Source organism: Agelaius tricolor, unplaced genomic scaffold (assembly GCF_023055355.1).
Source record: "Agelaius tricolor isolate 1412-34295 unplaced genomic scaffold, bAgeTri1.0.p SCAF_1, whole genome shotgun sequence".
NCBI classification, from domain to species: Eukaryota; Metazoa; Chordata; class Aves; order Passeriformes; family Icteridae; genus Agelaius; species Agelaius tricolor.
This window is the reverse complement of record NW_027269261.1, coordinates 83,807,642-83,834,959: the sequence shown is the minus strand read 5'-3', so window position 1 is coordinate 83,834,959 and position 27,318 is coordinate 83,807,642. Positions and strand designations below refer to the sequence as shown.

The 27,318-nt window shown below is 38.3% G+C and overlaps 1 protein-coding gene and 1 long non-coding RNA gene across 21 annotated transcripts in view; one reads left to right on the top strand and one right to left on the bottom strand.

Moving 5' to 3' along the window:
* The window catches only part of MYT1L (myelin transcription factor 1 like), a 308,980-nt gene that overhangs the window by 152,331 nt on the left and 129,331 nt on the right, over window positions 1-27,318 (bottom strand). The window lies entirely within an intron of this gene.
* Window positions 9,124-9,850, top strand: LOC139592099 (uncharacterized). The gene is made up of 2 exons (XR_011679898.1): window positions 9,124-9,438; window positions 9,484-9,850. It is a non-coding gene; the product is annotated as an uncharacterized lncRNA (long non-coding RNA).

Here is a 27,318-nt window from a genome sequence, read left to right as displayed (position 1 = left end):
TATCCAAATTTGAATCAGGGAAAATTTTTATTTTCCTTATTCTGTAAACACTGCTAGAATAGATAACTGATCCATCTAAAATTGTATTACTCTTTAGCAAACATCAGATGCTTCAGAGAAAGGAAATTCTTCACCCCAAACACTCCTTCCAGCAACACAATCATTTCTACACCTCATAATGATAATTAAACTGGGTCCTGCATTGTATCTTCTAACTCCTACAATTTCCAGCTCTGGTTATTTACCTACTAATGAAAAAAATATTCATACAGCAATATCTGAAAGATCTTTCCAAAGTATATGTAACAATAAAGCAAGGAAGTCAAGCACTACTTCACATCTTTTTCTCCCATTCAGTAACTTGTTCTGCAATTTCTGTATCATAGTAAAATAAATATAAAATAGTTTTATTGCACAGTTAAATTAAGCTACTTCAAGGAATAATTAAATGTAACAAATACACTAAAAGAATACCTGTATCTGCTCCTGTATACTGCAATGAGTTGAAAACATATGATACCAGTGACATTTTATGTTCTAATAAGCTTCTCTTGCAAACATGGCATGTCTGGACTCTTTAACAGGCCAATCCTTTATTGGCTTAGAAAGAAGGAAGGTGTCAATCCAGACACAGACTTTCTTTCTTTCAAAGCATTGGTCAGCAGATGGTAGAAAAAGCAATTCAGATCCTCAAAAGGACCTGATGTTCTTGTTTTCTCTCTATTTTAGGATGCAAGTCCTGTTATCACTGAACAGAATGACACTTGCAGCAGGTACAGCTGACACATGGAAATATGTTGGATCAGTCTCACTAATAGGATCTATGCATTTGCTAGAAAAATCAAACAAATATGGACCATTTGGACAGGCAGGTTCAGAACCTTACTCACAGTCAATTTTCTGTGTGAACATTTGCAAGGAAAGATACCAGATGGCTTAGGCATGTATTACACTGACATGTACATAAGTGTGCACGGGTATATATGAAATAGGAAGAGCTGTGACCAAATTAGGGCACTAAATTACATATGTGTAGGACAGGGCAGTGACAAAGGAAAGAAACTCTGAGAGATAGGGAGAAAGAATGGTAATGCTGCAAAAATATGCATTATACATTAGCTTTTCTTTAAGGCGGCTAGGCTCCCCACATGCATATACTAAGTTGGGGATTTACGTGACAAGTTCAGTTTAACACTGTGAAAATTATGTGTTAAAATGCTCCATACATTGATTGGAACACTCTTCATCGATCACAGGTGCTGATATTAAAATTTCTGGTGGGAGTTTCATAAATGATGAATTGCTTCACTGGGATTCACTTTGCCTGCCCAGCCAAAGCAGAAGTGCTATAGCAGCAGTCACCAGCACAGAAGGCTGGTTAGAAAGAGAAGTGACAGCGTCAGAATTGAGAAATGAGCAGCACCCATACATGGATGTATTGGTAGGCAAACACTAGGAAGAGAAGGAAAGAGCACTTCCTGATAGAACAAAATGTAAGTCATCTTAAAATATGCATTTAAACCGACAGACAGATCCCAGCCTTCCTCCCACAAGCATCCTGAGGTCTCTGCATCCACCAAAGCCTTAATAGAATCCTTAAAATGAAGATTTTTTTTTTTATCTTTAAGAATGGAAATAAGATATATTTTGAAATAACATTTTACTGAGAAAGGTCACAGTAAAACAGCATACCTTTGGTATTACAAATTTCCTACATAAGTGTACTGGGTCCAGATAGGACAGAATTCATTTTCATCATAGTGGCTCATATGGGGCTTAGATTTTTGACCAAAATGATACTGGTAACAAACAAACATTCCAGCTTTTGCTAAGCAGTGTCTGCAGAGCATCAAGGCTTCCTTGGTTTCTCAATTTGCTGCAATAGGTTAAGAGGCAGATGACCCAACCAACCAAAGACATGTTCCACAACATGTCACATCACACCCAGCAATAGCAGGGAAAAGAGATGGTTTAGGAAGTTACACATCTTTTGTTTGGGAACAGGATGGGAATCAGGCTACCTGTGGGAGGTAGTGACTGATTGTCTTTGCATCACTTTTGTTTCCCTACACTCTTTCACTTCTCCTTTACTTATTAAACAATTCTTATTTTTTTCTTGATCCCAAGTTTTCTTGCTTTTGATATTCCTTCCCTCTTTTCCCATCCAGCCAGGGGTAGCAGGGGGAAACTGAGTAAGCATTTGGTGTAGTGCTTAGCTGTCCACTGGTATTGACCCACAATAATTAAGAAAATGACCAATAACAGGTATTCTGCATCTTGAAGGGGTTCTGTTAGTTTCTTATAGTTTAACCTAATAGCTTTGAAGGAGATTAAGATAAATTATTAAAAAACCCACCTCATAATGTGGAACCAGAATATCCAAGAAAATGGCCTGACATCTGCCTAGCTTATTTGCCAGTTTCTAGAGGTGGTATCTGAACAAACTTGGTAGGGCTTTCACTGTTAGCTACTAGAAGGTATTTCAAGTAAAATTCCAATATTCTGATACTTCACCTTCTGTTCCCATTTCATTAGCTTCAAGTTCTATTTCTCTGTTACCTTTGTATAGGAAGTGATTTGTATGTTTCTGGAGCTCCTTGATGTGCTGTTCCTGGAACAGCCTGTCTCACTGCCCACTCCCCCGTGCCTGCAGGTAGGTTCACTGCTCTTGAGACATGATCTGTTAGCTCAGTTTGGCTACTCACTGAGAAGTCTTTGCTGCTATCAAGCCCCAACCATGCTTAATATGAGTACAACTACTTCAGGGAGCTCCTGACTCCTTTTTAACAAGTCTGAGTGAAATTCAGCTCTGAATGCAGTTTCCTGGAGTCATTCTGTATTACAGCAGGAACTAAGTTGATTCAGCCTAACTTTTCACACCTATTACCTTTCTGGCACACTGATGAGCCAGTGAGCATGTGTGTCATTTTGTCCAACCAGGCTAAACAAGATCTGAGTTTGCAGGGCTTTAAGTGAGTGTGTCTCTTCCCTTCCTGACTGATGAGTTCTCATAACGATTTGTATGACCAGCTTCTTGTAAGTTGAAGGCTTTTATTCTATTGTTTAATTGATGAGAAGTCTCAAGAGTTATTGCTGTGGAGGGCAGTGAAAGTGAGATTTCATGGGTCTTACTTCCTTATGAAGCCAATTTAAAATATTAAGTACTGGAAATGAAGAGTTAAACAGAGACAAAAAAAGAGGACAAATTTAAAACTGCATCATACTTTAAACTGCATGATATGCCAGCCACCTAAGACATATAACCTCTAATTTCTGTCTTTTTCTCCACACTTCCCCTCCTTTTTTCAATTATCTCATTTTATAGGATTTGAATGAACTCAAATGAAAACAAAAATGCATCCATGTAAAAGTCTCAGTGAAGGTTCAAACTTAAGATCTAGGGTTTTGTATTACCTCTAATAACTTTTTGATCCAGTCCTCGAACTTTCTGAATACAATAATCTCCACTCTATGAATTATAGGAAAGAAATTCCTGAACTGATTGCAACTCTGCAATTCTTGCTTATTATTCATAAATATAATGAGTTACAGTATCTGGCCATATGATTGCAGAGGCATGATGAATGTAAATGAAGTATTTTTTTCACAAAATATAACAAGGAAGTGTATTACCAATCATCACAAAATCATACAACCTCACTGGAAAGATACACTAGTTTTAGTGTGCTCTGGGTTATGATAGGAAAGGGCCAATGAAGAACAGAGGACTCCGAATTGGCACACAGAATTGGCATTCTTCTGCTGAAGAATGCAGAGCAGTGCAACATACTGAATAGAACACAGGGATTCAGGCAGTGCAAGTTCTGGTCTTATTTTTGCAGATGAGTTCTTGTGTTGCTATTGACATAATCTTTATATTCTTCAGCTTCCCCAAAAATTAAACATTTAAATTGCAGCTTTTAGTACAAAACCGATTAATACACTCATTACTGAGAAGTTTTGTAAAACATATCTCAAGCCATCAGACAAGCTTTATAAAAAGATTCTTCATTGGTCATCAAAGCATGGAAAGATAAAATTTGTGTTACTATGTTGATGCTAAAAAGCTTGTATCTTGTCTACTACCCCTTCAAACACTACTTCACATGCAAAAAGGAAATCCTGTAAGACACTTTCCTAGATACTTTTTGAAGATCTCTTTCTTTGCTTTTCTATGGAGATGACAGACATTTGGTTTGAGTGAACCCACATGACCCTTTACATTCTTAAAATACTTTAAAATGTTTACCATGCTCATTTTCAGGGTGTCTTACCCTCTGGAAAAAGTTTCTACTCAATACCACTGTAGTAAATCATATCAAAGCAAAGTGAGTGCTATAATAAAAATAATTGTGAGCACTCAAGCCAGCTGAGATGAATAATGCACCTGATCAAACTGTGCCCAGCTGGAAATCCAGAGTGCCCAGGCTCTAGCAGAAGGTTTTCTACTCATGCTCATACTTTAGTGCCCATGAAATGTAACAGTAACTTGACAGACAAATCTTCCAAGTCCCAGCTGCTGAACTTGGTATGTAAGGTCCTACTGCATACCCTTCCTTGTAGAGATCATCTTTACCATTTACTATACAGTGTCTTAAATGGACTCTGAAGACCCACCATGACAACTGCTGGCCTTTATCATATATGCTTGAGATGACAGCCTCCTGGGTAGAATACTAAAAGACAATAAGCAGTTGAAGGTCTATATAGAGAGAGTAAAGTCATTTACTGCAACAGTGCCATGGATTCCTAAAGGGGCCAGGGTGGCTATGGGACAGCAATGACATTTTAAAAGTAAAACAGCTGCATTTATGTGCACTAAACCCAGTAATTATATATTCTAGTAAGTGTCCTGACTTAAGAGTGCTGAATATTTGTCATTGCCCCTTGACCTCACCTGGACTGCATCTTCCATTGCTACTCATTCAATGATCTAGAAGCTCTGTTGACAAAGTTAGTGCAGAGATACAGTATTTAAATAGCACTCACTTTATTCAGCCAGCTAAAGACTTGATAAGCAGGAGATGCAATAACAAAAAATATACCTAATTTGACTAGTGGACCCATTAGCATCAGCACAGATAATTTAGCTTCTTAAATAGTCTGGTTAGTCCCAGACTTAAAATTTGTGTCAGTAAGAGTAAGTTGGTATATAAGCAAGCCACATTTTAACAAATCAAATAGCACTGCAACTGAAGGCAGTATCTTTATTTTTTTTCAGTATGGAAAAATGGGGTCAGATGAGGAAAGTCCAATTGCCAGCAGAATATCTGACTTGCCAAAGAGAGATTTTAAGAAAATTGGTCTCAATTAAGATTATAAATTTTCAAATGCATTGCCTGTCCTCTTGTACCTGTCATCTGAGACAGGTATAAAAGACCACCAATAAGTATTTTAGGTTTTCATCATGTTAGACTTCTCTTGTTTGAAAAGACCACCTGAAAACATATTTTAATTTAGAAAAGCAAAGAGGTAGAATCAGTAGAATCAGAGGTAGATCAGCCTGGAAAGCTGATCCCAATTGATCAATTTGATCCCAACTGATGCCACGCCACATGGCATCACTCTCAGCAATGAAAACTGGGTGAAAGACGGAAAAAGGAGGAACACTCAGAGTTACAGTGTTTGTCTTCCCAAGTATCTGTTACACTTGATGGAGTCTTGCTTTCCTGGGATGGCTGAACACCTGCTTGTCCATGGGAAGTGATGGATGGATGGATGGATGGGTGGGTGGGTGGGTGGATGGATGGATGGATGGATGGATGGATGGATGGATATCTTGTTTTGCTTAGCTTTTGATATTTCAAGTTTGCATCCATCTTCACTATAATAAAAGCCAAACATTTTCATTCTTTCACAAAACAGAATTTGCCTTATGGGAAGTAAACAGTACTACTCATGAAGATATGTTTGAGATGGCCTGACAGTATGATCATGGCTCAGTGAATGTTATCCTAAGTGACCTGTGTCACAGCTGTACTGCTGCTCTCCCATCAGCCCCAGTGTGGAAAGAGGTCAGATAAAACACTGAGGGAACAATTGCATCAGTTTCATCCAGACTACTTAGCCTTAATGAAAAAGCAAACAGTAGTTCTTGATGCCAAGTTCATCTATCTTGCTGAGGTGTATAATTACAGTCTGGAGCTTCTGACTAGGAACCAAGGACAGCAGCTGTTCCCTCCATGCCCTCTGTAAGCACCCAGCAGAGCTGTGAAGTGTCCAATCCAAAGCACAGCTGGGAGCGTGCTTTCTCCACCCTATCCCGCCGAGGAAGGGTTTGCATGGGTCTTGTTATTGACAGGTCCAGGATAAGGTAAGATCACATCATTAGTACAAGCACTCATTATTGGATACTCTGAACAGAGGGATGCAAAATAGGAGGCTCCCTATGCCATGTGCTACAGAGAGTATCCAGTAAGGACACTTATAAGAATGTCCCAAAAAGGAATGGATCCCATTGAGATACATGATCACTGTAAGCGTTTCATCATCTCAGAAGTCTTTCCAGAGGTTTTAGTAACAAACCATGCACAGTACAATTAAGCTTATCTTCCAGGAAAACATAAGTATAAAATAACAGAGCAGCTAGCAAAACAAGATTTGGGCTTGGTCCACTGTCCTCAAGAAAAAGAGACTACTTACCTGCTTCCAAACTTCTGGAAAAAATTCTAAATCAAGAGGAAATAGTAAGATTCTTATTTCTTAGAATTTGCAGTACTTTTTTCCAATCAACATTTCAGACATACTCTACTATGCAAACTCATTGATTTGTTATTATAAAGTACATCTAGGTCATCAGCATATGTATTTTTGCTACTAACACTGACTGCAAATACAATCTTTGCTACTGCCTGGGTACTTGATAAGAATTCTCTGCTCAGACTAATCTCACAGGGGCATTTTTTAGTCTTTCATGGATCTCATCAGTTAGACATATTAAATAGATTCAATCTTACTGTATTCAATTATATTTTTTCCTTTATATGTTTTCATTGAAAGTACTACCTCTTCTGTGAGGTAAAGGAAATTTCATGTGCATGAGAAAATATTGATGATAGTATTATATGCTTCAGTGCTTGGATTCCTCCTTGTGTCAGAAGTGAAAATTCCATTTACATTTGCTAGTTTTAAGGTGCATTTTAAGTTATATATAAACATCTATCACTGCATACATTAACAACCATTTAATTATTAATTTTTCATTCATTATACAACTTAACACAGTCTGTGAAGCTAATATATATCTGAACAGATTCCTCCAACTGTGTATTTTTGTATACACAGCTGAAGTACAACAATGACCTCTGTATACAGATAGCATGAAGCACAACAACTTATACAGTCACTGTTGAAAAAGAAAAACCACATTAAAATAAAAGGGCCTACCGCTTCCAGAATTTACTTCCAAAGTTGCCAGAAGGAGACTTGTGACCCTTGGGTAATGTCAAATATAGGCTGGGAATTGATAAGTTACAAATTATTTTAAATTACAAAGATATTTCTTTGCTCTTTTTGTTGGTCTTGACTGTTCTGACTGTAAATATTATTCTTAAATACATAATAGATGTATAGATAATAAACTGATATGTTTCAATGTCATGTACTCAATTTCTTTATTAAGGCAAGTTCTCTTTACTATATTGGCATAACTACAACTCTGGATTTACACCCATACAGATATGATTGTGTGATTGTCTTCATGAAGAACAACCAGTTTTTTTCTGGAAGCAATGTAACCTTTTGTACACAAGGCTCTCACTTTTTATACTTCTGTTTCACAGAAACAAGTGGTCTGGATTACTCTGGGGTTTTTTTTCTGTTTTGAATTAAGTTTGTTTCATAGAAGTTTACAACTGCTATTTTTTTATCTTTTGTATTCATGTAGCTATAGCTTCTGTTTTTGACAAAGATTCTACCATGATACTTCCAGATGTATGAGAAGTCTCCTCTGCATTCTTCCCTCATTCTTTCTTTAATTCCCTGGTATTGAGAGGTGTTTTTGCATGTGCTCTTCAACTATCACTTTTCCCTCAAAGCTAGACTAAGCTCAAAGCTAGACTAAGCTGAAGCCTTGTTAAAATGACAAGCTAAAAGTAGTTATACTTTAATTCAGACAAAGCAATATTTATTTAAGATTTTTCATTTCTGAAAAACCTCTAGTGCTTAATTAGGCCTTCTTTAATCAACATCTTCTGGACTTCACTTTGAGATCTTGAGTTTGTATTTGTTTAGCCAAATCCGTTCAGGAAGAATCACAAGACTACTTCTATATTGAGTTTTCTTTTATCTGTCTGAATTCAGATTTTAGGAATCTTTTTTCTCTTCTCCCTGCATATCAGTGTCACAAATAGCATTCCATAGCATCACCTTAAACATTTCAGGAATTTATCTTTCCACATCAACCAGAAGTATGACTTGAATCAGTATTTCACAGAATGACACAGAAGAACTTCATAAGTAAGGCACTATGGTCTTCATAACATCTACCTGTGTTCTGGATATCAACATTACTTGTTTTTGTTTTGGGATCAGTAAGCCAAAACCCAACCATATTATTCTGTCATCTAGATCAACACGTTTGAGGCATCACATGACTATCACAACTGCAAGGCACAATGGAAGATATTGTCTGGACAAGGACACTGTTCCCTGGAGCAAAATGTATCATGGAAATTGCTGAACTCTTGACTTCTCTGGGAGACACTGGTAGTGCACATGGACACAACTCAGTCCTGTAGAGCCTCCAAAAATACCTCAAGGCATAAATATTCTCTTTTAAGTGGAAAGTAATATAACACTGATAATTCATTTGACAGAAATTTCTTTTAAATATTTGCTTTGAGGAAAGTGATTCTTATACAGAGATAATTTCAGAAAAACGCAGTTCTTACTTTTCCATCAGCTTTACTCATCAGCCACCTTCTACCCAGCTTGAGTCATTCTGACCACTGTTATCAAGATCAAGACAGGCATATCATGTTAGTATCAGGTAACAGTAAACTCTGTTAGACAGGATGATCCTCACAACAACCTGCCTATTCTGTATAGTGCAACCTGGCTGTGACATTCCACAGACTTGTACTTGAACAGACGTCTGAACCTTGAGATGAAGGACTACATTTTGTTCATCACGAAAAAGAGACCAGTGTGTTACAAGAGTTGTCTGCTGACTATTTCTGTACTACTTCATGAGATAGGAGTTACAAGGATACCAGGGAAGGGGTTGCAGGAGCCCACACATAGTCCCACCCAGCAAATGGTACAAACAGATAACTAACAGAAATAACGACCAGGGAAAGGCTGGGGAAAGGGCAGGGGCAGATTAACACCCAGCAGGGAAACCTTTCCCGCTGACAAATGGTACAAGCAGATAACTCACAGAGATAACGACCAGGGAAAAGCTGGGGAAGGGGCAGGGGCAGATAAACAGTCTGCAAGGTAGGATATTTGCTTGCTTAAGCTTGATAGGACACAGTTTGCAAGGCAGGACATTTGCTTGCTTAAGCTTGATAGGGCACATATTGCGTTAATCATAAGATTTTGGTAATTTTCCACGGAGAAGTCACCAAATAAAGACATAGGGTGAAGAAGACGCAGCTGAGGAAGACTCCGCAGCCTTTTATCACCGACCACCAGGAGACAGAAGGATGACCCTCTAGCAACAACCAGCACAGGCGCAGAGAACTCCAAGATAACATGGACTCCTGAAGGATGGAGAGGATAAAAGGACTGAATCAGAAACTAGTTGGCGCGGCAGTAGGTGGAGCTGAGACTCCCCTGTCGCCCAGCGCTGAGCCTTTGCTTACTTAGTATAACTGCTTCAATAATTAATAAATTCTTTGATTGGAAATTGCTCGTTTTGAGTCAATTTTATAACAAACCTCATGATGAGAAAACCTGGTAAGAGAAGGGGCAGACGACTCAGCAGTTCTTGACTTTGGACCTTGTTTTAGCCATGCAATATGTGGCCTTTGAAACTTGGAAAAAATGTATTACATTTCAAATACTAGAAGAGAAGTTTACACAGCCTGCGGTTAATAGACTGTCTTCAGGCCCTAGTGTTCCAATAGCAGGCAGTCTAAGCTGTGCATGAGTTGGCCACTTGATTGAGACCCTTTCAAGAAAATAAATTGTTGGGACTTTTTTTTACCCTCTTTTTAATTCAGAAGTTGAAGCCAAATTCAGCATTTTCTTATTTTCCTTCCACCTCCTGTGGACATACATCACTCGTGGGCATTTACGCAGTACAAAAAGGTGATGCCCTTCAGAGACAATGCTCTGCTTTGAACAGGGGCTGTTAGCAGTGCCCAGGACAGCTCTTACTGCTTCATTCACTATTGATTTCTACCGTGGGATGCAGGTGGGGGTGGTCCTATCTCTCAGCTGCTCAGCTAAGATTACCAAATCTTTTCTTTTTCAACATTTCTCTAGTTATGAAACTTGAAATAATGCACTGAACAGTTTAGATTTAATCCTTGTCCACAACTTTTCACACAGACTTAATGGTCATAGAAATAAATTGGGAATACGACCTATGGTGCCTGCAGTATCAACAACTTCTAGCAGAACAGCAGAGCTAATAGTGTCAGGAAAAGCTGAATTTCACACTGAGTGCCTGACTTGAGAATATAGAGGAAATTCATCTCTGGTAGATGCACCAAGGATAAATTTTGGCATTTCTGTCAGTATTAGTTAGCTTTTTGGTTCATAAGTACACAGGGATGTCAGGTATACTGCCTTGAAGAGGTAGTGGAGTTAAAAGTAAAGTTGAATGCAGGAATTTAGCCTTCAGAATGCTTCTGGTCCATGTTCTCTCTAGCTTTTTAAAAAGCTGAGCTACTAGAGATCCCAAATGAGCACAGAAGTTTTGCCAGTTTGTCAAAAAAACCCCTTACAATTTCACATACTTAAAAACGTAACAGCTACAGTCATTTTTACTGTATGAAATCCTCTCCTCAATTTCCTGCCTACCTCCACTTTTCAACGTGTCCCAGATTTCCTCTCCCTCCTCTCATGAGGTGACTTTTGTACCCATTGCCAGAGCTTGTGATTTCACTCATCTGTTCCAAGGTTCCTGAGCTGCTGCTACCAGCAGGGAATGAAATCATCATTTCTGGTTTTCCACTTTCCACAGTCCCTTGCTTTATCCCTACTAGCCATCTCCCTTCCCAGTATTCTTTACACTGCATAGCACGTGTTAACATCCTTTTCGCCCCTCTCTTTTTGCATTCGGCTTTCCAATGTTTTCTCTAAGCTTTAACTCCTTTTTCCTTCTTCTCAGTACTTATTTGCTTCCTTTTAAGGACACTTTTTGTTCTAAGTCTTCCCATTTCTCCTGCCCTTACCTGATTAACCACTCATTATTATTTACTAGACTACTATTGGAATCCCCTTTGCAGCATGGAAGCTGCCTCACTCTTCATGACTGTTTCATAAAAATTAGTTTGCCACAGCTTATGCCTGCTCTCTCTCATGATCCAGTTCTCACCAAAGTCAGAAGGACCATTTCTTCTGATGTTTAAAAGGGTGGTGGATTGCAGTCTTACCTTTTTATATTTCAAATTCTAAATGCTCACTCTAAATTTTGTAATTTTTATGTCTTTAATTTAATCCCCGGTGACAGTAAAGTTGACTACCATTAAATAGCATTTTAAAAAAATATGACTGACATTAAAAGTAAAATTAAATTTAAAATCAGCCTAATTTCCTACCAGGTATAATTTATGTAGATTTTAAACTTTATCTCAAACATATACCAGATGCACTCAAAAATAAAATTGTTTTCTGTTTACAAATAAATATTTTTAAAATGTATCTATTTACCTTAACACATTATAAAGCAATAGTAGAATATGTGTTACCAATAAATGAACAAGGTTGATTATATTTCCAGTAAACATAATTATTTTTAGGCAAGATTAAATTATTTTATTCCATAATTGGGGATTAAACATATGCCAGGTTTTCTTCTACAAAACTTTGGGACAGAAAATGGAATTCCATTCACTTTTTAATGGCTGGATTCTCTGTTTGGGGGTTTCCCCAAGACAGTAATCTGGTAATCCATTCTGGTTCAGTAGCAAAAAATAGGACAGCAATAAAAACAAGTCATAAATTTAATCCATTACTTGTGACATGTATTGTAACAAGAACAAGAAATGGCAATTATCAGGATAATCTGAACAAAAGTATGGTGGACTCAATCTTGTGACTGTTTTACACAGATGAAACATACTGTAAGGCTCCAATCTGCAATTACCTACAAATCAGCTTTAATAGGACTGCTAAGGGGAAACACTTATGGTAGTAAATTAAGCATGTGTACATTGCCAAAACTTGAAAAAGCCAGTAATAAGGATTAAAACATGGTAAAGAGAATTGATCTGCAAAGATTTATATTTCTGTTTTTAATTCTTGTACCAATTACAAGACAATAGCCCTTATTCAGCATCTATTAGTCCTATAGATTTCAGTGGAAGTTAGACACATCAAGCTGTTCCAGCATTGGAGCACAAGACCTTTGCTGCTGAGTATCTGGATTCAGCTCTGCATGAATATATATCCTTGCAAGGAAACTTAATCTTCTCAATCCCCTTGTCATCTCAAACCCTATTATAGGTCAAGACTTGCATAATTTAACAGCAGACGTGCATACCCAAGATTAATCATTCTAACCTGATCTTTCAAAAGTGAAACATCCCAAGTCTCTATAAAACTGAATTCTAAAATATAGTCCAACGAGTCATAAGTTTCCAAATTACTAATATTGACAATAAGTATTTCAAAAGCAAGTGCTCTAGGCCTAAGTAAGGTATACAGCATATACTGGGGTAATCAGTGCCATTTTTCATTTAAAAATCAGTTGCTCATAATAACCTCATAATATCTATTTGTCCTAAATTCATGTGCTTCAAGGACATTTTTTCACAGTGCACTAACTTTAACAGACATAAAACTTTGCTCAGAGATACTCAATACCTCTTATAAATAAACAACACATAGACAACAAGCATTCAAGTAAGATAGAATAAAATAGTTTACTATTTTTCTCACTTTATTGACCTTCCCTTCCTTAACCAATCTGCTTGTGTCTTAAGGAGACTAGCAACTTTCAGGTTCAAGGACAGTGGTGAATTCTAAAACCAGAAGTTCTTATAATTATTTTTGAAAGAGAGCTTGCATGTATGTCTTTTAGAAAATAAAAAAAAATCAGTGAGTATAACTGCTTTTCTCTGATTAGATATTTATATCTACTATGCTTACCACCATTCCATTCAAGGATAGAACACAAAATTGCTCTACTCAGTAAAATCAGATAGTCCATATCAGATAGATATATGCTTTATAAATGATTCCTGTGGGTTAGATCTCAATTTTCACTTGGTAATTAAACAGTTAACAACACCAGAGCAAGATCTAAAGAGGAGACACAGCACAGCAAAGGTAAAGGCTGTTAGGCTACATCTTTGAACTCTCTTAAGGACTCTGCAGTACTGGCATGACTCCAGAGCCTAATTTGATACATTCTGAAAGCCTAATCATCTTCTGCAGGGAAGAAACCTCTGACCATCACACTGTTAAATTGCAGTGCTCTTACTCTGCCTTTCTGTGTCTGATGCCTTTTTTTTTTTTTTTTGAGGGGCATGTGGGTTGGTTATTTGGCTCAGAAAAATGGATTATTTGGGGTATTTATACTCATTTAATGCAGGTCACTTCCTTTAATATTACAAACAATAAAACCATAGCTTGCATTTTTGCTGTTTGTAACATTTATATTAAATGCTTCATAATATATATTGTTGTTATTAAATATTGCCAATATGCCAATAATAAGTTGCACTAAATAATAAGAGCACTAAACAAAAAAAACATAAAGCCCAGTGTATCTGTCTCTAAGTAGTTCTGAAAGATGTGTCCCTAAGATTGTGTCCCTAAGACATAAGTTAGGGCAGTTTTACTCTGTGGATTAGTTCATTTAACATGGTCTATTACATAGCTTTCAGTTATAAATACATTAATTACACAGATTTTCACTGCTGATCAGCACCTAAAAATAAGAAAATACATGAAATTAAGCAGAAAATATGTGAAGTAAGTGAAATTAAGTTACTTTAGAAGGTCTTTTCAATTAACATTTACTGACAAAGAATGAAAATACCTGGAGTGTACTTTTAATAGCACACTAATACTCGGTCTAATGATGAAAGCATTTTTCTGTTTTCCTTGGGACAAGAAGATGCTGACATTGTCTGTTGCTTTGGAAGCATGAGTTTCCTTCCATAATGTTTTAAGCAGCAGTATGCAACAGACACACACGACAGAACAGAAGGTGCTACTACCCTGACTACATTGTTTTGGTGCTACTGGGAAAACACATTCCTTTGTTCTCACTGACTACAGAAATAAACATATGTATTGGTATAGGACTAAGAAGCTAAATTTAAAAAGAAATCTTACTTTGGGCAACAATACAGACTTCCTCTCATCTTATCTTGGATCACATGGAAGTATGTAATTGGACTTTCATGGTGAAATAAAGTACAGACATGCATAATCAATCCCAGGTTCAAGCCAGGGGTATTTTTTTTATTTTTCTCTATTACAAAACCCTTCAACATTATAATATCAAAGGTCAGATTTAAAATGTAGGTTATCTACAATGTTTTATAGCATTTATCAATATATTTTACAGAAAAACAGATCTCAATTCCCAAGTCCTAGTGTGGAAAAAGGATTAGACTTTTACTATAAAAACTTTTCAAGCTTCTAAGAAAAAAAGTAGCGTGTATTTCTCAAACATCTCAATTGATGTGCAAAACTTATGAGGTAAAAGAGATGCCTGGGCATCTCAGCACAAGAGAAGAATGCACTCACTGCTTTACAACTTTTGGGCTTCCCTTTTCACTTCAAACAATTGGGAATGCTTGTGCGGAGGCAGACAAGATAGTTACCTTCTGTACTAGTGTTTTGATGAAGATTTCTTTTTCATGGTACAAGTGCTTTTACAAGTTTGAGCTAAGATCTAAAAGTTATGGGTTCTTTCATGGTACAAAGTTTTTAATAACTTTGCCATACCCCAATTACAAGAATTTTTCTTGTTTCTGACTCATATATCCTTCTAGGAGACCTCCTTGGCTAAATCAGCACGAAGACGGCTTCCCAGATGGGAATATTTCACATGTGTCTATGTTTCAGGTTTTTTTAGAGCATCTGAGGACTAGAAATGAGGTAACACCAGCAGTGGTATCTGTCCTCTAAGCTCTCTTGTCTCCTTTAGAAAGGCCTTTGTAGACTTGGTGCATGTCCGCCTTGAATTTTGCACATCCAGAGTCCTGAAGGAGAGGAGCAGATGTGTCTATAAAGAGACATATCTGCTCCTCTCCTTCAGCTGCCTGTGACTTTTTCTGTGTGGCAGTTGGGTATTTATGTTGTGAAGGGAAGAAGAGGCAGAGGCCTCACTGAAGCCTAGGCAGGCACAGACTTGCCATCACCAAAGTTGGGGTTACTGTCTCTAAACAGCACTGGTCATTCACAATCTGCCTTACAAGTTCACAATATCCTTTAAGTTAGTCATTAACCGGATATGACAGATCAACTTCCTGTCTCTACATCAAATTAGTAAAGAGATGACATACATACCTCTAGACCACATATACCTAGACCCTGTTCTAGCAGAGGTCAAGGGTACCTGACCTCTGGAAGATGGTCTGTGGAGCCAGTGCACTGGGTGGCTGAAACCCAGTGGTGGTGACAGGACAAGGCTGCCAGCTGTGCCCACAAGACAGGTTCAACACCAGTCTCAACACACACTCCTGGAGAAGCTGGCTTCCCATGGCTTGGGCAGGTGCACCCTTTGCTGGGTTCAGAACTGGACAGATGGCTGGGCCTAGAGAGGGGTGGTAAATGGTGTGACATCCAGTTGGTGGCCAGTCACTGGTGGTGTCAGCACTGGGCCCTGTCCTGTTTAATACCTTTACTGATGATCGGGAAGAGGAGATTGAGCCTACCATTAGAAAATTCACAGAAACACGGCTGGGTTGGAGTGTTGACCCACTGGAAGGTAGTAAAGCTCTGGTGAGTGATCTGGGCAGCCTGGATTGATGGGCTGAGACCAAAGGCATGAAGTTCAACAAAACAGTGCCCGGTCCTGCACTTGGATCTCATCAACTGCTTGCATTGCTGCAGGCTGGGGGCAGATTGGTTGGAAAGTGGCAAAAGGACCTGGGTTGCTGGTGAACAGCAGCTGAACATGAGTCAGAAGCATGCTCAGGTGGCCAAGAAGGCCAGCAGCATCCTGGCCTGTATCAGCAACAGTGTGGCCAGCAGGACCAAGGCAGTGATTGTCCCCCTGTACACGGCATGGTGAGGCCACACCTCAAGACCTGTGTCCAGTTCTGAGCAAATCCAGAGAAAGGTGATGAAGATGGTGAAGGGTCTGGAATACAAGTATGAGGAGCAGCTGAGGGAGCTAGTATTGTTTAGCCTGAAGAAAAGAAGGCTCAGGGATGACCTTAGTACTTTGTACAACTACCTAAAAGGGGCTTTTAGACAGGTGGAGGTTGGTCTCTTCTCCCAGGTAACCAGCAGCAGGAAATGAGGACACAGCCTTTAGCTGCAGCAAGGGAAGTTTAGGTTAGAGACTAGGAAGACATTTTTCATAGCAAGGGTAATTAGATACTGGAATGGGCAGCCCAGAGTGGTGGTGGAGTCACTGTCACTGGTGGTATTTAAGGTAAGACTGAATGTGGCACCTAGTGGTATGGTCTAGTTGGCATGGTGATGTTCAGAGACAAGTTGGACTCAGTCTCAGAGGTCTGTTCCAACCTAATTGATTCCATGATTCGGTGAACACTGGAACCCATCCAATTTATCCTCTGTGTGTACAATTAGCCACTGCCTCACTGTAGTCTTTGGAAGGCCCTCACCTATTTATCAACAAGTTCAAGTACAACTTCAATGGACATAGTCTCAGAAACAAAACTAATGCAAATCCTCCAAAATATAAGTACATTGGGGCGGTCATTCCTCTACATCCACACCTGGTATCACAACCCCTAACTTACTTACTTACTTAAAAGCTGAAAGGAAAACCTCTTACCATTCCTTCTAAATCTCTCTACCTCTTCTCCCAACAATTATGTCCCACTTTTCTCCACTAATTGTCCTCCAAGCTTAATAAACTTTTCCAGGCTGTACCACAAAAGGCAGGACAAGATCATCCAACCCATGCTGAATTGCCTTCATACATTAAGCTGTTCTTCTGTCTTGTACTCTCTCTCTCCTATCTGTCTGCAAAGCTTAGGAAACACCTTACAGTGAAAATGGACAGATTCTCAGCCTATGCAACTGCTAAAAAAGTAAGTTTTCTGAAACACAGCTTAACTGTACCCTGGGCTCCTCTGCATGAAGGCTTATGCCAGCTCCACCATCTATATTCACACACATCTTTCCCTACCCATCTGTTCCTGTTTGGCCTTCCTCCAGTAATCATGCTAAAAGTATGGCTCCAAACCTGTGAAAGCAGTGAGTAGGCACCACTGCTGTGCTCACCACCTAGCATGGAGCAAGAGACAGTTGCCCCAAGCACCCGCCAACTCTGAGTGCCTCACTGGAAGATGTCACCCAGCCACACTCCAGCATTTCTCCTCCCTCCACATGCTCCCCAGCTCTGATGCCAGATGCCTCTGCTTTATCTTACAAATACACTCTCAGTCCAATCACTCTTTCAATGTCATCTGAGGATGCTCTTTTACATATCAGAAGCTGAGAGCCTGACCCAGAATGAGGGTATACAGTGATGGTATTTGTCTTCTGGACTGAGAGAAGGAAAAGATAAATTTAAAACTAAAATGTCATTATGTCCAAAAAATAGCCCTACTGGTTTTGTTTTAAGATATTTTTAAGAAAACAAACATTAGTCACTGCCAGATACAAACAGGGATAGTGTTAACAAATAGAAATATTTTAAAACATAAAATTATACAATAATTTCTTGTTCAAGGGCTCTTGGGCAAATGCAGCAATGTGAGATTGGGAAAAGGCTTGTTTGTGGAGTATATCCCATCTTTCTCCCATTTTTGTCTTGTGTAATCAACACCTAAAAACTGTACTTCGTTTATTTTTCTTCCTGCTATAGCCTTGCCCCCAGTTCCTGAAACTGAAAAAAAACCAAAAAAGACTCACTAATGTTCTGCTCTTTCTCATTGTCCAAGTTGTGCCGCTTCTCATTGTCTCACATTTTAGTCTTGCCCAATAGTGCTGGAGTAGACTCTCGGAACAAATACCAAGAAGTTTGTGTCATCCAAGGAGCTGGAGAAAAAAGCTAGTTGAAAATCTAGCTGGGATCTAGTGGGTGTCTAGTAAGTGACAGTGGTCTCAGGTTGGGAGGAGCAAGTGGTCTGGTGTCTAGACAGACTGCACAGGAAGTGGGAGATGGAAACCCAGGACCAGCAGCAGTGTCTTACAGCAGGCCCAGGACTGCAGTTTATCTGACACTGGAAGGAGGCACCTGACTGCTCCTGGAAGGTTTCCCTAGCCAAGCTAGTGTTATGGTACCTGTAACTAGAAGCTCTCTGTTTCTGCACAGAGCAAGAGAACTTCTGCCTTCCAATCTTCCAGTGAAAGTCTCTCCCAGCACGGCATTTTGCCACCTACATGCTAAATGTCAGCCTCTGGGAGACTTCCTGGAATACTGAATGCTTCCCTGTCCCAACCAAAAGTTGCCCTTCCTGACCTTGTGTATTTCTATTATTTTCCTAATCCCAAATTAGTTGCTTCCCAACTGCCAGCCCTACTGGGCCAAACAAACACATTACTGCATACAGGAAGTTTTTCTGCATGACTTTGACAGAGTTGAGGTACTGACAGTTCTCCAACCACTGTCCTCCAGGCACCACATGCTCCCGGTTACCAGCTGCTGCAGCCACAGACCTGACACTGCAATACCACATCACTGTCAAGGACAGACATGAAGTTTTTGCCAAGACCATGGGATTTTTGAAGAAGGACACCATGCATGAAAATACCAAGTATCATATAACAACACAGTATCACATGTCATGCCAAGTGGTGTTGTGTTGGGAACCTCAAGGGGCTTTTAAACTAAGTCCATTGAAAGGTAAAGCAGGGTACCAAGGAGTTGGTATCCTATATTTTGTGGAAAATTAGTAATAAAGTCAGAAAATGTAAGGGGAAAACACAAATAATCAGACAGTGAGGAATCCTTGGAAAATGCTGTCAGGAGCATGTACGTGCAATTCTATTATGTTCTTAGTCTTCCACAAATACAGATATGGACAAGGACTGCAAAATCTTTGGCTGGGACTATGAATCAGAAAACATTTACCATTGCTTAATAATACAATCCAAAACCAAAATAATTTGAGGTAAGAAACCAAATCCATATCTGAATACCCCTAGAATTTTGCTTAGCTCATCACTGAACCTGATTCATGCATGACAAAGTCTTAAAAAAGTACACATTGTAAAATCCTAAACTCATATGTGAAAGAGGAATCTCAGGAAGGCAAAGTAAGAGACTTCATAGAAACGAGACTAGCAAGAGACCAAGCAGAACCTCCTTACCTGGCAAATGTAAATTCCTGTGGATGCGACAGCCTGGTCAGAGAGAGAAGCCTAGATAAGTTCTCAGAAACAGCCTAGGAAGCTTTATGGAGCTGGAAATAAACAATGATAGTCAAATATTCAAACAATCTGCATGTGGTTTTTTATTTTTCTACCAATCTGTTTTGCTGTTTTTCTCATAAGGTTGTTTACAAATGAGTGTCCTGGTAATTATCCAATCATGTGAAATGTACTGATTAAATGACCAATCAGGTCCACCTGTAGCAAACTAAGATATAAAAGAAGAGAGGACTAAAACAAGGCTTTTGCCATTTTGCCTTCTGATAGGACTCTGTGTGGTCTCTGACTCAATGGTGACAAATTTCTGCACCCAGACCTTGGAAAAGTCAGAGCTGATTGTCTGGAAGGAATTGAGAAGAGAAGAATCCAAAGCTCCTGGTGGACAAGTTGGCCAGAAGTCAGCAATGCGCACTTGGCAAAAAAAGGCCAACAACATTGCAAGGAGATTATTGGAGGTAAACCTTCTCCTCTATGCAACGTTGGTGAGGTCACACCTGGACTGCTGTATCCAGTTCTGGGTTCTTCAGTACAAGAGAGACATGGACATGCTAAAGGAAGTCCTGCAAAAGTCCACAAAGATGATGAAGGGACTGAAGCATCTTTTATACAAGGAGTGGCTGAGAGCTGGGATTATCCTGGAAAGCAGAGGATTTAGGGAGATCTTACCAGTGTGTATAAATGATTATGTAGATAAAATACAGTGCCTGACTGGGACATGAAACAAGGAGGAAGCCACACTCTTTTCAATGATACCCAATAACAGGAAAAGAGACAATAGGAAAAAACAATGGGCAGAATACAAGAAAAATTAAACATTAGAATTGTTAAGGCTTCTTTCTGTGACTAAACACTGGAAGAGGTTGGCCATAGAATTGAGGAGTCTCCATCTGTAGAGACATTCAAAGTCCAGTTGAACATTAGCTTCAAGATACCTTGGACATTACCCAGAGAAATCTGTTCTAACTTACCCTGCTTTAAGAAGGTATGTGGGACTATACCTCCAGAAGTCCCTTCCAGCCATAACCTGTGATTCTCTAATTCTACATGTGAAGATAGAAAGTCTTCAGGAAAATGATCATTTTGGAGCCAGTAGGTATGTTTTAAATATGATTTTAGGGTTAGAAATCGTCAGCATGGTTTGAGGGTGGAGGTTAACCATAATTACTATTTTATTTATTAGAGTATATAATAGCATGTATTAGAAATATATTCCAATATAACTCAATATATTCTTAAATAAAAGACTGGGTTATCTGCAAATATAAATTAGTTGGTAATTTAGAGATTTGAGCAAATATCTCAGATTAGAATTGCAAAAATTCAAGTCTAAGCTGATGATGTATCAGTTAATCAAAACAATATTATGTAACAGTGATAAGTGAGTATTCAGACATGGAAAACTTAGAAGATAACATATAGCTTCAGTAGACAACTAGAAACTTGCAGCCAGTGCCATATATGCATTATTCTTGCCCGGAAAAAAATTCTGAAGTAAAAATACCAAGCTCTACCACCCATCTACTCGGTTTTCTAACACCTTCTGACATTTCCTCTGGTTGCCTTTTGTACGTTACTGTTTCCTGTTGACATATGCAAAGCTCTAACTGAACACCTCTAATTGCTCCTTGAGTCTTTCATTTGGGGTGGTGCCTGGGCAAACCTTTGCAAAGGTTACGTAGCAGGTGTGCTGTGTGATCACTGCTTGCAAAGCAGGACATTGAATGTCTTCCAGTTTGCTTGCACTTCACCACCCCTCTGCTTTTCACCTGCTGCACAGTACCTGCACAGTCCTACATCTTCACTGCAAGGACTGCCTTTCTACCTGTATTTGTCTACCCTAGCTGATGGGCAGGCCCTGACCTCTTGACCCATATACAAGAATAAAACGCCACTGACAGTAAAATTAACAAAAATAAAACTGTTTAGTAAACTGTCAGATGTAACTAAGTTAATATTACTTAAAGTTTATCTCCTCAAGGGGTGCTCAGTTCAGGGATTGTTTATATAGAAGAGAATGGTAACCTTTATATAAGAAGGGCTCACTGATACACATTCATGTGACTCATGAGAACCTACTGAAAAGAAAGGCTTTTTAGTTTCATGCTGACAATTTACACATTAATCCTAAATTGTTCATCCATTATGCAAAGTACATGAGCACCTGCCCTGTCCCTCACATCCAAGCACTTCTTGGTATGGTACTTCAGACTGTACTGGCAAAACTGAGCTGCCTGATATTAAAGAAGATTTCAAAGAAGCCTGAAATCCATTGGTGTAATTATCTCTTCATCTGAAATCTAAAACTATTCATGTGTAAGAGAGTATTGAACACTTTTGTGAAGGCAGACAATTTAACATAACTACCCACAGTTCACAGCCAGGATGCATTCAGACCATCTCTTCCTTTTGTTATCTTTAGTAGCTAACATCCACAGTTGGGAATATGAGCTTCATTCAACTCTCTGGTCACCTAACATAACACTTTTGGTCTCACTGGTCATATAGCACATTGTGGTGAACAACAATCTCACCTGTTAGTGACCAATGGAAACTGTTTAAATCATGACCTTTAGCATAGCTGAGGCAATCCAGAGGCACTGAGCTTTTGTCCCTACTATTACGGTGAAAGTGCATTATGTATTGTTTAATAAAAGGCAAGCCTTCTGCTGCTTCAGGAAAGTCAATGAATGTTTTGTGTAAAATCCACAGGAGGATACACTCCTGAAGCATTCGGCAGCTGTTAACTATATGTTTTCTTTTTCTTCACAAGATTGTGCTTACAAACAGTAGTCAAATACTACTATCACTATAATTGAGACATCTGTTGAAACAACAAAAACAAAAAGCATCACAGTAAAAAGGAATTTTTAAAAACTATTCTAGTCAAAGACTTAAGGACAAACAGGAGGTTTTACAAATAGATAAGGATCAGGAGATTTTGAGGGAGACTGTAGTTTCTTGGTGTGATGGATGGAGGCGAGTTGCTGACAGATGAGGCACAGAGTGCTGCAAAGCAAAAAGATTTCTTTGTCTCAAGTATGTTCACAAGGGAGAAAGAGGGAAACATGCCAGAATCAGAGAGAAGTTTCCTGGAGGCAGAAAATGAAAAATTAATGAAATGAAGAGTGACACCAGAATAAGTAAAAAGGAATCAGTCAGTGAAAAGGAATATACAGTTCTAGTATTGGATGGCCTGTATCCCAGCATTCAGAAAGATACTGTATATGTACATTTTAATTCAGTTATTGTCATCAATAGAAAAGGCAGATGACTTACCACACTTATCAGTGTTCATTAGGAGTTGAGGGATGGGTTAAAGGAGATTTACAGGCAAAAGACTTTAGAACAGTCGTGGATTAGGGTACAAAGAACAGGCAGCTCTGAAATAAGGCAGACTCTGAGCACTGGCTGCAGAAGCCAGTATTTTCACACTGCATATCTAATTGAAGCTGTATCTTTGTACATTAAGTTTGTGTATACAGACATGTGATAAGAATCTAACATTTAGAATTAAGACAGGGTTTAGATAGTTTAGATAACTAAAGTATCAAATTAAAAAATTATCACCCGTGTCTTTAAAATCTTTACATAGAAAGGTATTGTATACACCCATGTGCATGCATTGCTTGGCAATACTCTGAAATGTAGCTGCAATTCACTTAATGTACTAACAAGTACAGGATTCACCCAGCACAAACTGAAGACAAGCTATATGCAACAGTATGGACATTTGCACCATACTCAGAATCTGGCAAAGAAACATAGAAACACCCATACTCAACAGTGTAACTTAAAATTAGTGAAAACAGGAGGCCTGAGCTGAAAATTTACATAAATTTTACATTTCTCAATATAAATTTTATATTGAAAATTTACACTGGACATAAGAATTCATTGATCATTAACTTGATGTTTGAACAAGTTACAGAAAAATATGCAGTTATCTAAAGTGATCATTAATGATATAAAGACCAGGAAGACAAAATTGAGATCAGGGATCAAAGCATTTTGCACTGTATTACAACCAAGATGTTAAAATAAATGTAAATTTCTAGAATATTAAATGCTATGCAAAAAAGTTTGCCATAAAAAATGGAAACAGACACACAGCCAAACAGGGCTGAGCACTCCACAGGTAACACTCGGGCTTTGTTAAACCTCATAGCTCAAGGAACAGATTTTACAGCACCAAATAGATGCCAGATTGAGACATGGAACCTCCTCATGATAACTACGATACAAACCTGTAAGTGCCCACTGGACAAAATGACTTTACTGAATTCAATTAAGCAATTTCTGTAAATTTGTATTCATTAATAAATACAAATTATTACAAATTCAGAGTGAAATGTGAAATGAAATGAAAATACAGAAAGTTGAAATAGTGACAAAAGAAAAGGAATAAAGGGAGATAAAATACTCTCAGCTAGAATAGGATTATGAAAATTAATCATGTGCAATTGATTGGTGCTCATTAATTCAAAATTGGTGAGGTTTTTTAAAATCCACACTTAGGCAATAAAGTAGTATTGATCTGCTCAATTTCTACAGACTGAAAGTGATAACATTAAAATAGAAATTATGAAAGATAGAATTAAAATAATCAATAAGAGTCTGCATATTGCTACACAGTGCAAATGTTCTGTTGACTGCACTTACAACGCAAACTAATTCATGAATATTAACTAAGTCTAAATTTTTCCTTGTTGTAAAAGTCATTCTCAGAAGTGAAACAAACTTCTTCACTGCAGTATCTCATATTGCATCCCCACCACCTGCTGTTCATGACCAATAACCCTTTTACATTCATTTCATCATCCCACAAAACATACACAAAACCTTTGCCCTTCTGAGATGAAGAGGGGCATTTTCTTATGTTAGCATGTATTTACTTCAGTGACTATGGCCAGAGGTAGAGGCCCTTCACTAGAAGCAGAACTGTGACGGACCATGAGGAGTTGGTGTCACAGTGTGCATTTGGCCCCAGAAAGGGTTCACTCGCTCCTACCAAGGAGCAGCCACGCTCCTCATAGAGCTCCCTTGTGCCAGAACTGCTCAGCGTAACAGCAGAACCAAAGCGTAAGATGAGAGTGTGTGGCACTCAGCCCTGCCTTTAAATTCACCAGGCAATCCCTCATATTCGACAGAGACAGCCAAGAGAGAAGCCGGTAGTAACTGCTAAAACATGCCAGCTGTTTATTTGGCTCTCTTCCCTCACAGATTACTAAACAGCACAGACTGAAACAAAGGATTAGGAATGCTCATGATTTCATTTTGCTAGAAATACCACAACCAGAAGGAGGTATCTTGTATTATAAATTGCTTTGAGTATGACATTTTATTTTTTCCTACCTGTTTCAACTAGAGCAAAGTCAAATCTGTTAAATAAAATTAACAGAAATAAATTAACATATCTAGCATTTTTCAGCAGAAAGAGAAAGCTTTTACAGTCTGATTCTGAGCCATCACCACATCACCCTGTGATGTGGGCAATAGGAATTCAACATTTGAGTTCTTGATACTTGTTTTCAAGATGCAATTCAGCAGGGCACAACACAGTCTAACTGAGGCTCCCTTTCCCACAACAGGCTGAACCAGATGATCTTCTGAAGCTCCCTTCTAGCCAGGGCAGTTCTAACTGTGATAACTGAAATGTTATTTTTTCCCATTGCTTTCCAACTGGGTTATCTTAGTGCTTTTTTTGCTTCTTAACAAATTTAAAAGCAGTGCTCTGGAATATGATAGAGACCAGTGCAGACTGAATTTCTTCATTAAGTAGTGGGGAGGGTATAATCTTGTGCATTGGACTGATCATGCAACTCACTGCTGCTTTAGGCAGGCAGTTAATGTAATTGCCCATCATAGAGGCGCTTACTCTGATTGCACGCTGGAAAGAGAAGCCAACTGATTTCCCATTCCCTCATTTACTGATATTAGCTTTATGTTGCTACATGTAATGTATGACTCTTTACAACTTTGTTTACATGGCATAAAATATAATTTGGTTACTATGGAAATCTTATCCAAGTTTTAAATGTTCATTGAGAACCAAAACAATCCAAAAAACTAAACCTCATTTCTTCATAAAGTAAGAATGTTAGAAGTCAATTTAAGGAACAGAATAAGCAGTTTACAAACTATTTAAAAGGCATGCTTTAATCCCTATGTACTTCTTGGTGCCCTAAATGAGAAAAATGTAGAGATCTTAATAGAAACAATTATGCAGAAGCTTTTGCTTTCTAATCAAACTTGAGATGCCACTAGAACACAGCTTTTCTTTGTCATGTTGCAATCAGAGGTACTCTTAAAGCATTTATATATGTACATGGAAGACAATGGTCTGGACACCTGCACCTGTGCAATTAGAATGCTGAAAGAAATGTGGCTCGGATTTGTAGTCTTTTAATGGGTGTAAACATACATACAAAAGGTAAAGTAGAAAATAATCAATCCACTAGTCTCTATTCACAGAACAGATAAAAGCAAAGACCATATAAAACCATGTTTTCTTACCTAACCTTGAACCATATAACCTCTAAATTATATTGCCACTGCTTTCAATTCTCAGTCTGGTATTGACCAAAGCATTGCCCATTATAATCACTGATATTCCATACAAATGGTTCCTCTAAGTAAAATGAAGTAGTAGTAGTAGCTTTAAAAATGTTGAAGAAAATCTTCTATAAACTACTGCTGGCATATGAAGCCAAGCATTCAACAGCCTACTACACCAAACATTTCACCTCTCAGTTTTTGCTAGAATTCACTGAACAAATGAAGATATCTATAATACAGAACATTCAAAGCTCATCACCCTAAATGCCGCTGACATATATTTGATGATTCTATGATTCTAAAAAAATCTTCAGTGTGAGTATGTTCTATTAACCCAGAGAATATAGAAAATGAAGCATTTACAATGCAATAGATCATCCTGACTTGATGTGACATTATACTGAGCTCTTGTGTCACAAATGCATGGTTTTATCTCGTACCCAAGCAAATGTGAACATGTTGCAGACACAATACAATCTTCTTGGAGATAAATACCTTGGCATACAGCTGGACCATCTTGCCAGTAGTGTACAAGTCAGAACTATGAAGGAAGACTTTGATGATAAGATGCAGCCTGTTAATATAACAGCAGAGGTTAACTTCTAAGCATAGCAAGTAATTGGTTCTATTCCCTTCCTTTCACACTTGAACCTGGGTATTTTTGCTAGTGACAAGATTCCTTTGGTTCAAATCACTTATCATGGACAAAATTACTGATGGTACAGAGCCAACACAAAAAAGTACCATTCTCCTTTTGTTTCTACTACTTTGTGCCTTCAACTTGGAAAAATAATGTTCAGACCCCAAATTCAGAAGCTTTTTAGTCACCTTGCATCAACATAAAACCTGTTCTTTTCAGAAAAAACAATAAAAAGGTTTTCCAGCCTTTATCCTGGACACATGAGTTTTGAGTATCAGGTACTGAGTGACAGCACTAGAGAATGAATCCAGGTTTGCCTAGAAAGATTTCCATAGGCAACATCAGGAAGTCCTTCCAAAACTATGTCAGCAATCATGATAACTCCTTGAAGAATACCCTATTGATTTGAGAAAGTAATTCAGTTTCAACTTACCTTAATCATTGTTAAAGACAATACAATTTCCTGATTTCATACAGGA